At 38.1% G+C, this 12,452-nt stretch overlaps 1 protein-coding gene across 1 annotated transcript in view; it reads right to left on the bottom strand.

The window, feature by feature from the left end:
* The window catches only part of LOC140236017 (tetraspanin-18B-like), a 64,747-nt gene that overhangs the window by 29,050 nt on the left and 23,245 nt on the right, over positions 1-12,452 (bottom strand). Inside the window, exon 2 of the mRNA XM_072315996.1 lies at positions 2,528-2,596. The gene's annotated coding sequence lies outside the window, so the exon portion shown is untranslated. The remainder of the gene's footprint in view (positions 1-2,527; positions 2,597-12,452) is intronic.

A 12,452-nucleotide genomic window follows, 5' to 3' on the forward strand; every position in this document is an offset into this window, starting at 1 on the left:
TTGAAACAAAAGATAGTAATATGATCAGACATACATTAAATTTATGCAACTATCAGAATATGATTGTCAGCTAATTTGCACTACCTGAACACCTTGTAAGACCATTCCCTCAGAGCTTTTCCTAGTTTTTTTTTTTTTCTATTCCTTGCATGTTTTGATGAATATGCATGGTCTCTTATTCTTTTCTTCTCAAGGACAAAATAACAAACACATTCTCTTCTTTGTACATGTATGGGCTACATTACTGCACTTACGTTATTAGTCATTTACACAACACTGTGTCCTTTGTAATATACAGTACGCCCATTTTAATCGTCCCAAAGAATGTCATGCACAGTTGCTCATCAGGCGTGTTCACATACACACACACTGCACCTGAAATTGAAGGTTTCCTAAAACCGCAGCAAAAATTGATAATTCTTGTGCAATTTACTTGATGCAATACAGTGTGTGAGATTATTAAACAGTGCTGCACTTACCAGCAAATGAGGTTTTGGGGGCCATGAATTGAAGCAAATAGAGCTAAATTTGCTCATCCCAATCCAAAAACTGATAACTCTTGTGTGTGAATGAGCCTATAAGCTTTCAAATATTTCAATCCATCTTGACAGTAATCAGTTAGATTTTCCCTCACAACTTTGGAAGAGATCTGTTTCACACAATAAAGGCCTTCATTTTCAGTCAGTTTTTTTGAGGAGTTCATTTTTCTTCCAGTTGACAGGAAATATCGGTTCACACAAATTTCCTGAACAGGCTTTGAGGGAATTTACAATTGTCAGATAAGCGCTCACTGTCATTATCAGCTGTGCAAGAAAGGCACATAAAACACACACACACACACACACACAAGTCCTGTATTTTGGGTTGGAAGAGAATTAAAAAATAAGGCTTAAAATGATTACCCTTTCTGGTTTAGACAATTAAGAGCTTTCTTTTGGAGAAAATTATTTGCTTAAAGGGTGTGTACAGTTCTGGTCGAGGTGAGGATTTAGCTTTTAACGTTTTGCGAGATATTCAGAAACCACTCTATGAGATGTCAAAGAGCATGCAGTTCTAAGGGGTATCAAAGTTTATTCGATGAAAATCGGTTTTGAAATGGCTGAGATATCCAAAAACAAGGTGAAACAAAGAGATCCTAATAAAGTTGTGGCATGTTGCCTTTTATTATTTAGCACTTTTTTGATATCTCAGCCATTTGAAAACCAATTTTCATCAAATAAACTTTGAATCCTTCTTAAAATTACATGCTCTTTCATATTTCATAAGAGGCTTTTCATTATCTCACTTAGAAATGTTTGAAACATGAATCCCCACCTCAACCAGTACTGTACAGTCCCTTTAACGAGTTACCCCCACATACCCAGAGAAAGACAAAGATGCTAGAATGAACATACCTCTGTTGCTGATCTTTCTATTTTTCCTTTTCAGTCTCCCAGTGCATGTCAAATGAGCAGGTAAGATCTGGATTTTTGTGGGTATGTCGAGTGTAACACCCACATTAACACATTACGTGTGTGATCCACATTGAACACGTCACAATATCAACATCACAATGTCATGCACTGACCAAATTACCAAAAAAGGTAACACCACATTTAAGACATTAATACTACTACAATGAGAACATTACAACATTTTAACATTTTAACAACTGCAGAAATAAAAAGTGAAACAATCTGTGAAAGTTTGAGAACCCCCAAATCCATTCAAAAGATATAACTCTTTTAAGTTTGTGATTCTATGCATCCCTTCCTGTGGACTGGAACAATTTGTAATGTCACAGAAATAGAATGATATAGGCCTATATTCTATATATATCTTTAAATGATAATGAAAATATGTTGTCTAGGACATCGAAAATGCACTTGCTCTATCTCCTCAAAATATAAAAGAGAATATTTGCCATTCCTCAGCAACATGTCAAGGGAATACGTAGGCCTAACTTTTCCGGAAAAAAAAAAGAAAATGAAGAAAGTGTTTCTCTGAAAACTGAATCCACATTTATGTTTATGAAAAGTTATCCCCTTTGTTCAAAAAAAAAAAAAAAAAAAAACAGAAAAAAGATAAGATATGGGAGTAGAATAGAAATGTGAGAATTAATCAGATCTCCTTACACAATCAGACAATGCGGTACCAGACAATCATCATGAAAGAAAGCACAAAAGCTGCATCTGATGACTAAAATTCCTCAATTGTTGATTTAATGACCTTTATAATCCCTTCTGAAGACTTGTGGCACGTCTATCTCTTGCGTAATATCCTCTGTTTTGACATAGCCTTGGCAGGAGATTTGTAAAATACTACTACAATGAGAACATTACAACATTTACACCACACTAAGTACATTATGAAAATTAACACCAAGCTGCACACATTACAATATTGACACCACACTGAGCTCACAACATAAACACCCCACTGAGCACATTACAATGTTAAACACAATGTTCACTGAGCACATTACAACGTAAACACTACACCAAACACATAAACAGGTTTTCTCAAAGGTTGCTGTCAGACACGTTACCTGTAATATGAACTGGAATGATGGGTGTCGAGGACACAAGTGCCAAACCTTTTTCACAGATCAGATCTCCTGAAACAAAGAAAAGATGGAAACAAAGGTAACATTCAGTCCTCAGACATGAAACAATTTCTTTTCAATCTAAGCTGACTGTTTTCTATGTTCACTATTGGAGATGTCTTTTCAGTAGTGCCGACAAAATTTGTGACAAACAGGTATTCAATATATTATCAAAATGTAAAAAAGTACTCAAGGTTATCTAAAATTAGAAGCATGGATACGGATTGCATCAAAACCACGAGAAAACAAAAAAGGATTTTTTTTTCTTTTTTTTTGTGGCAAATGTCTCAAAAGATAATGGGATCTTCAAGGATAAGGAGCTTACCTCACAACAGACAAAAAACATTCGTCATCAAATATCATATCCAGTGACAGATCAGCTATCATCTCAGATTAAATCTTCAAATATTTCTGATGCTGATAAACATCAGTAAACTAGATAAATGTATTGCTTGGAGAGATAAACATTCCTCACACACTCAGTATCACTATTCACACTGGTGAGTTTCATGTGATTTCACCTCTCTTGAGCGCAGCGACTGTTATGCAAGTCCCCCGAGTTTCATCACAGTGGTGACATTCACACTGACTGTATGAATTGGCAGGATCAAAATACCAATATCTGCATTGCGATCCACAGTATGCATCTTCAGATTTTTTTGACAGTGTGATCATACACATCTCACCAAATAGCACTATCAGCAACATGATTCGAATCCAATTAAATTTTGTGAGTATATTGCAATTATCATGATTATTTGAGAAATAGCATGATAATTTGAACTACTGTGAGTATTTGAATGCCAGAGCACATAATCTTGAGATCTTTTATCCCGTCATTCAAAACGCACATCACATCGTTGCATGAACACAAGGGTAGCCTTTAGGGGTCATCATTCCAGTAGATTTCAGGCATGCACAGCTTGGTCTACAAATTATCACAACTTGTAATTAGCAGGATATTTCTTTCTATTCGAATAGGTATCAACAAACTTGATATTTCTACGCAATCGACATCCTGCTATTCTGTCTGATGAAGGTACACAGTATTAACCCCATAAATCTTACAAGACCATTTCAATGAGTCATTTACTTTGGCGAAGGTCGAATTTCACAACACATGGAATTTTCTTGCTCCACCCATTAAAAACAGTGGCAAGGAAACGATAAAAGTATGGGAGTCTTCTTGACCTGCATATTTTTCAGGTCTGTCTGTACGGCCAGTAGTAGACGCACCCTGCCACTTGTGGGCAGTGGGGCATTCAAAAATCCCACAAACAGGTGAACATACAAGAAAGGAGCCCATTCATTATGTAACCCTTAGAAGGACAGAAGAATAATCATATGATAAAACAATTTCCATCTAAGAGGCAAGTGGTTTTATAAAAACAAAAACAACAGCAAATCAATCATATGACAGAGTTCTTGATATCAATGATAAACAGATTAACGATATTCAGAGGTGGGTATTTCGTTTTGGCTTTTTAACCGACTTTGGGCGTGACTGCCTAGCAACTATCCACGGAAGTTTAAATGGAGGTTTTTTTAGTACGAAGTTACGCCCTATGAAATCACAATAACCAGGGAACATTGACAAGGTGGATCATGGCAAACATTTTTCCCACTTGCACAAATGGGTATTCATAGAACCTTTTACTTTTAACCTGCAAGTGGTATGTCTAGGTGGTGATTCACAGTTTGCGCGAAATATGCATGCCAGATTTGAGTGTGAATCCTGTAACGAAATACTACTGATTGCAAAGTAGTGTATTTTTCGTGTGACCTGACAGACTTCACGTCCTTTCCTGTTGATAATACGCACATGCAAAATGCTTACAAGATATACCATGCCACATTTTGTATTTCGTGACTGAGAATGCTACTAAGGCTGCGTCTATCTAACTCGAGAGAGAGAATCACGTTTCAAAACACATTTGGAATGGCATTTGTCAATATGGTTTTAACGCAATTCTCAGGGTGCCGCATTGTTCTGACCATCATCAAATCACGATTCAAGTGTTGTCACTGAGCAGCTTCTTTGCGCAGTTCGACGGAAGTCCGGAAGCAGAGGTCAACTGAGGCCTGTGTTGTAACCTGCGGGTGGTATACTGCATGGAAGTTGACCTTGGCAGCTCAGGGATACAAACACATTTCAATACAGCATTGCATTTACTCTCAGAAAGGCGATCTTATGCATTTCAAAACGCCCTTTGAATTGCATTTAAAATCAGCATTTCTATATAAATGCATTTTGAAACACGGTTGTGTTTATCTATCCCCCCCTCAAAAAAAATGCCTCAGAACGCATTTAGGATCATGATTCTGCCTCAGAAAAGTTTTAGATAAATGCACCCGAAGTGAATTTCCATCATATCTATTACCATAGCATACTAAAAATGAAAATGGTGTCAACATATTACTGTGGTACCACTGCAATTCAAATGTAAAGGTTCCTTCTGAGAAGACTAAAATACTCTAAAGCATGAATATATTCGCGGCATGAATTTTTCGCGAATTGGAGCCGACGGCCTTTTTTGCGGCATGAAATTTTCACGAAATGCCACTGGCAGTCAATGCATGTAGTGTAGAAAAGAACTTTCGCGTACATTTTAATTACGCGAATCTTCACGCTAGCGAATTCGCGAAATCAAAATGCACGCGAACATTCCTCGTTTTACAGTAGTTCAAAACTACTCATGCATGGAAGTCTTTGTCATGAATATAATCTTCAACCTGCCATTTGTTGTCTGTGAATAAGCTGGTACCGTCTAAGGTCATTCTCTGGTGCATAGAATCTGTACATACCATCAGATTCATCATGTATCAAATGTGTACCATGGAGTCTACTAGGATATTACAATGACATTCATCGCGGCTGCAGTGGCCCCAGCTATACTCTGCACAATATCAAGAATGGAAAACGAGGCATATAAATTTGGAACTGCAGGAAAGAGTTTCCAAACACAAACAAAAAACCACAAGGAAAATTAAGGAAGCAATCTTTCATGTTTCTGCACAAACAAGGAAGTAGTCTATTTCAGTAATGTCAAAGGTCAAGGCTTACAGGCCAGAAAGACTTTGATGAAAAAAAAATGTGAATTTTCTTTTTCTCACTGGAGTAAATATGAACACCCAGGACAAAAATGTGAACTCTCTTTATCACGATAAACAAGTATGCTCTGTTAGTTTTGCTCATATGTTTATTTTGCTTTGTTTTTTGTTTTGTTTTTGTTGTTGTTGTTGTTTTTTGGGGGGAGGGGGGGGGGGGGTTCCAAGAACAGCTTTTACCGCAATTGCAGATAGACCATTGTATCTGACATCTTGTGCTTTATTATAGCTGTAAGTGGTAATCAGAGTTTATTCATTATTTCCCAGGGGATTTAACTGCATGAATTACCAGCTTGTCATTAACTTAGCACCTCTGGATTTCACTGAAAAGCTTACACAGGACAGATATTTGATGGGGCTGGTTGAATTCATATCGGCACAAAATTAGAAAGGAATCTACAAAATCTGTCAATACCAGAGAAAACCAAGAACTCTAATCTTCCAAAATGTGTTGCCAATTTAGGAATGAGATAACTATCTAGAGATTTAAGATTCAAGAGACTTTTAAATTTCTGTTATTTAAATAATTATGAACAAATAGATATGGGCTCAAATAAAACACAACTTTGATTCCACTTTCTGGAACACTCACAGCAGAAAAAAAAGTAACAAAAATATATATAATGGAATATAACAGTTCAGAAAAAAATGTTTGTTTTGATTTTTGTTTCTTTAAACAAGCATAACCCTTCACCCCCCCCCCCCCCCCTTTAACCTACACACTTCCATGATAGCCAAAATTGAAAGATACCACTGAAAACCACTCACTTCTTGATGTAATGTCATCCGGGTCATTAAGGACACAGTCTCCCCCCCCCCCCCACCATGCATATTTCTAATGCAGATTTAACAACTGCTGAAAGAAAAAGTGAAACAATCTGTGAAAGTTTGAGAACCCCCAAATCCATTCAAAAGATATAACTCTTTTAAGTTTGTGATTCTATGCATCCCTTCCTGTGGATTGGAACAATTTGTGATGTCACAGAAATAGAATGATATAGGCCTATATTCTATCTAAAAAAATAATAAAAATATGTTGTCTAGGACATCAAAAATGCACTTGCTCTATCTCCTCAAAACATAAAAGAGAATATTTGCCATTCCTCACCTACTTTTTAACAATAGAAAAGGCAGAAGTCTAAACACAATGCCGTACCGGACAATCATCATGCAAGAACACACACAGTGGTATCTGGTCTCCATTGTATCATAATATAAAATTGATTAAATTTCCTTAATACACAGGCTGCCATAGACTTAAAACTATAATCAATTACAACTCTTCTTCATAACACAGGGCCCTGGTGACTAAAATTCCTCATTTGTTGATTTAATGACCTTTATAATCCTTTCTGAAGACTTGTGGCACGTCTATCTCTTGCGTAATTTCCTCTGTTTTGATATAGCCTTGGCAGGAGATTTGTAAAATTTTTGTTCGTCTGGTCGACTCCACTATGAAAGACAGACCGGATTCCTGCGAGCATTTTCTGTTCAAGTGCTATTGTCTTGTGTATACATAGGCCCTACATACATTCTGTATGTAGGCCCTTACTTATGTACTTAATTCCATTTAGCAACACCAGAAAAAGAATTGGTCTGAAACGAGCTTCCATAGACCTGCTCGGCTTCGGCGAGGTTTTTTGTATGCTAATGTCTATTTCAGCCATAACTGGGGGGGGGGGGGGGGGGGGGCGGCACCATCCTTCAGTGTGCTTGTCTAACAATTAGTTGATTAACTCTTTATGTACCACGGTGTAAACCCCCTGTATGTCACATTATTCTGAGACAGCAACATAGTCATGCTTTGGGAAAACATTCTGCTTTTCAAATCTATGTTTCTAAATAGATTTTTGTTGCCCTAGACATGTAATGAACAAAGTTGTACTTGGTAGAGAAAATGCCAAGCTTTGCTTTGATGTAAATTGTATGACAAATCTATGATTATTTTTCTTTCAAACGACCGGTAGCTACATCATTGTAGAGGCACTACTTTTGCACTCAAAGCAGTGACAGAAAGTTAGAATTCGCTTGAAAATCCAGTATAGGGAATACCAGTTGATACTCAATCACTACATAAATGCAAGCTACGTGAGACAGGAATGGAATCACAAGATATATTTTCATTATACTGTGGCATTTGGTGATTTATCAATTGGTTTAGGCGGGTTTGTGCATTTGAGCAGAATATTCAAATTTAGCACGCTGTCGACAGAGTCGGGCATGCGAACATAAAGAGTTGAATGCACTGGCATAGCGATGCACCTGATTCATTGCATAACCCATTGTTCTTCTTTGGAAGCTCCCCCCTCCCCCCCCCCCCCCATGGCTGACGTAAGTTACAGCGTTTTACAACTGAATAGGTTTATATAGTCACAAATTCCCATCCCACATTAGGAGCTTCGTGGTTAACGAAAGAAGCTCTCTCATCCCGTATTGCGTCCCGTCATGCATGACCAGTGGATATATGGCAATCTAGATGCACGGAGACTCCTGCTGATGTATTTTTCCTTCCCTGGCCTGTGTATTTGTTGATGCTGGCAGCTGACGGCAGCATCCGATAGCCGTGATGGTTGGTGGAGGGTGGGGGGGGGGGGGGGCCCAGAGGGAAGAGAGTAATTAATGGGACGCCCTGCGTACCTCATCCCTGGCATTAACAATGCACAATATGGCTCATTAGTACGCCAAGCGACATGCTGCGTGTTTAAAGGTATACACGGAAATTCTGTCAAGAAAGAGGAATGTGGCGCCGTGTGTACACTTAGATCTTGGGTGCAGAATTTCGCTTGTATCAGCTTCATGGGGAGAGTTATCTGCTGCCGTATAATCACTTAATTTCAGCTTTACATCGCTGCATTTCCAACATGTCTAACATCTTTTTTCCAAGTACAAGCCAAGCATCTCATCGCACATCAAACTGACTAAAATGATATAGAATTCAACCATATGCCACAACCAATTGCATAACCTGCCCTGACATTTGGATTTCAATATTTTGTAAACAAGTGCCACAAACCCTGCTTTGGATAGAGCTGACAACTACTTGTTGTTTTTGCCAAATGCGATCGGAAGAGCAGGCAAAAAAAAAAGCGATTGATATCTTTAAAAAAATCAGGGGCAAATGACTTGAGTGTAGACTAGATGATGACAAGCACTGATGCTGATGTGTTTCACATCTTGCTGATATTTATGAACATCTAAATTGATTGCATATCTCACCTTTTTTTTTGTACAAAAAAAAAAAACAACTTCCAAGGCAGATGATGATATCAACAATATACAATAAAAGAGTATTCAGATAGTGAGAGAATAACAGCTTTTGGGAGATCATTAGTAATATTTAAGACTTTTTTATTTTTCCCCATGGTCCCATTAGTGGATCATCACTTTTCTTTGAAAGAGCATTATGTTTATACATGACTCAGAACAAAAATAAAAACAGCAAAGTAAGGCACTACAACATACGCACTTACTTGTATTGCACCTACACCTACCTAGAGATTACTCTATAATTTATGCAATTGGGAAAGTATTTTTGTTTAAATTGTCCCAAATATTGAAAAGACATATGAATAAATAGGCCTACTTCCTCTATACCTTTCAGTCAATTCTTGTTAGATGGAAGAGGAGTATACCACAAAAATTAACTCTTCCCCACTCACCCCAGTGGACATTGGGGCAAGCTTCCTCAACATCAAAAGGGCAAGTACAAAATTAACCAGGAGTCGTAGTTGCCCGCGGGCAAGCAGAGATGTGGATCAGATATAACCTCATTTAAAAAACACAAACCAAAACCATGAAAGAAGCATCAAAATGTGAGCTTCAGCACATTAGAGAAAATGCTCCAATTCACCAAACGATGATTACTTCCCCAGTAAGCACGTATCCAACATTACTCTAATTGGTGTGGGCAGCGGAAAAGGGCAATTTTTTCAGGCACATTCGTGCGGAAACCTGGAAAAACATGTTTTCATGTCTCCTCTGATACACACACACATAAACAAACACACACACACACACACACACACACACACACACACACACACACATGATACAGCTGTATAAAGCATCACTAATAATGTATACATGTATTCTAGTTTTTAGAAGTCACACACACAAATGAATTTACTCCATCCATACCTTCATATCTGGATAAGAAAGCACACATATAGAAGGTAATAATGATCAGTTCACAGTAGATTAATGAGCAAGATTCCTTCTCCTCCAGCATAGTATGACTTGTTCATGAAAACACTGCGTTTTCTGTGTTCCAGATCCAAATGAATTTAACACATCACACCTTGGGCCCAATTTGCTGCAGAAGTTCACTATAATGTGACTATCAACTTGACACTTACTGGATTTCATCACATATCTTACAGTATGTAGACAAAGATTTCATCAATTTTTTGCAAAATAAAAAATAAATAAAAAAAAGGACGGGAGATATTCCAGATCATCTGCAAATCAATCTGCACTTATCAAACCTTAATAAGGATATCTTGGCCCTGAATTTTGCAATGTTCAAGATGAACATGACAGTTTTATTCCACAAGAGTCATCTGATATTCTCTAATTTGCTACACAACAATATTAGAGTCATTACCAGAGGCTACTAATGAAGATTCAACAAAAATTATCGCCAAAATCAACACTGCATGTGTTGTCACAAAAACAGACCAATCTCGGAAAAACATAATCCTTTTTTCCTTGTAACAACAAATTTTCTTGCATTTCCTCAATTACAAATCTCTCATAACAAGCAGCATCTAAAATGTCAGTTTAGAGGGAAATAACATTTAAGTGTACTGAAAAAGTGAAAATTTTTGTGCATTTCACATGACCAAAAACTAGCACGTAAATAAAAGCACAAAAATATTTTTGCTTGTTTACGTACCACTGTGTAATGCCTTGATTATGCAGAATCAAAAACAAGCAAAGATTCATCTTCCTTGCAAGAGCACAAAATTTTACTCACACAAAAATATCCATTTTTAAAGTAATAAAATGCCGGTTTCAAGGGGAAACATACATTGTATCCTCAAAATGGTTTCCCGTTAATATGCATTATCTCCTTGCGCTGCAATTTTTACGAGATACACGCTCACCCCCGGGCATGCAGATGGACACACACACACAGATGTATAGATATTGGTAACGGATACAACGTGCCGACTATAAAGGGATGGTTCAGTGGTTCACAACCATCTAATATACCCACTGGCCCCCAATGCACTCTCTCTTTGAGAAGCTATACCGGTACATCCATTATTGATAACTTACAAGCCTTCCCCTACCCCTCCCTTCCCTCCTACCCCTCCCCCCCCCCCCCATTAAAATATACAGACACATTATATCTTAGCATTGCACCAGGTATACGACCACTCAACTCGACACGCACTTTCACTCTTTTCGAGGCCAGTTTTTTGCTCTGTTCGCGCAGTACAGCTAGTATTTCCGTATACACCGCAGACGCTTTATATGTGAGCACTCAGCAGCGAGAAGATGACTTGTTCAAAATCAGTAAGTTGCCATCATTATGGGTAGATATGATGTGAAGGGCACTTTTCAAAAATCACAAAATTGCCTTGCTCAGGACAAAAGGGCAATTTAAAGGATATACTGCAAAACCAGAAACATTTGAGGCATGAAACTTTAGCAAATTGAAACTAATCACCTTTTTCACAGCATAGAACATAAACCATGAATAGAAATTAATGTATACTATGTACATGTGTATGTAGTGGATGGTGTAAACAAAAACTTTTTGAGTGCATTTTACTTTCGTGAATAATAGCTCCTTACAGCATTTATGAAAATTTCTGACTTTACAGGATGTGATAGAAACAACTGTATCAAGATGAGTTTGCTCATAGGCTAGCAGTGATGATATTTGAATATAAACAAGCGTGCTTCTGAAATTCAAGTGCTTCTTGTTTAATCCAACTTATTTAAAAATAAAAGATCAACAAAGCTCAGGATATGACCAGGCCAACAAACTTTTCAGGGTGCCCAGTTGGTGCATCATAAAACTAGCCTTGGGTTTTTTTTCCACTGGACTTTGCCTGGCCACACCACAAAATGTATTTGGGACTATGAGGAGGTTCCATCCTCTTCCGCCTTATCATGAATAACTGCCTCCATAACCACACAGGCACTGGTAGGGTGTCTAAGGGTGTGTTTGTGCTCAATTTGCGAAGGCAGAATCAGCGTTTTGAAATGCTGATTCAAAACGCTGATTCAAAACGCCGTTCACCGGGAGCACTGTTTATGCTCACTTTCTTCGAGTCTTGGAAAGAGCATTTGCGATTGCTTCGCTGACCTCAGCAGAGGCAGGTCAAATTGGGGCGTGCGCTGCGATCGGTGGCCGGGCCTGGGAGAGCAGCTGGGAAAGACATGCGCATGCAGAGTACATTGTACATTTGCGCGCCCTTTTCCACGTGAACCGGGAAGGCGTTTAGATGACGTCACTCTGAACGCGTTTAGAAACACTGTTGCGTTTATGCTTCCCCGTCAAACGTGATTAGTCAGAAACACCGATCATAAATGCACCTTTTTGTGCGTTTTGGATCGGCATTTTGAATCAGCATTTCTATCGAAGTGAGCATGAACGCAACAGCGTTTTGCACTAATCACGTTTCAAAACACTGATTCTGGCCCGAAAAGGGGAAGCATCAGCATGGCCTAACCTAATCAATTAATCTTCTATTTTGGGGGGGGGGGGTGAAAAGAATACCATTTCCTCTCCTTCACATCATAATGA

This window comes from Diadema setosum, chromosome 12 (genome assembly GCF_964275005.1).
Source record: "Diadema setosum chromosome 12, eeDiaSeto1, whole genome shotgun sequence".
Lineage (NCBI taxonomy): Eukaryota > Metazoa > Echinodermata > Echinoidea > Diadematoida > Diadematidae > Diadema > Diadema setosum.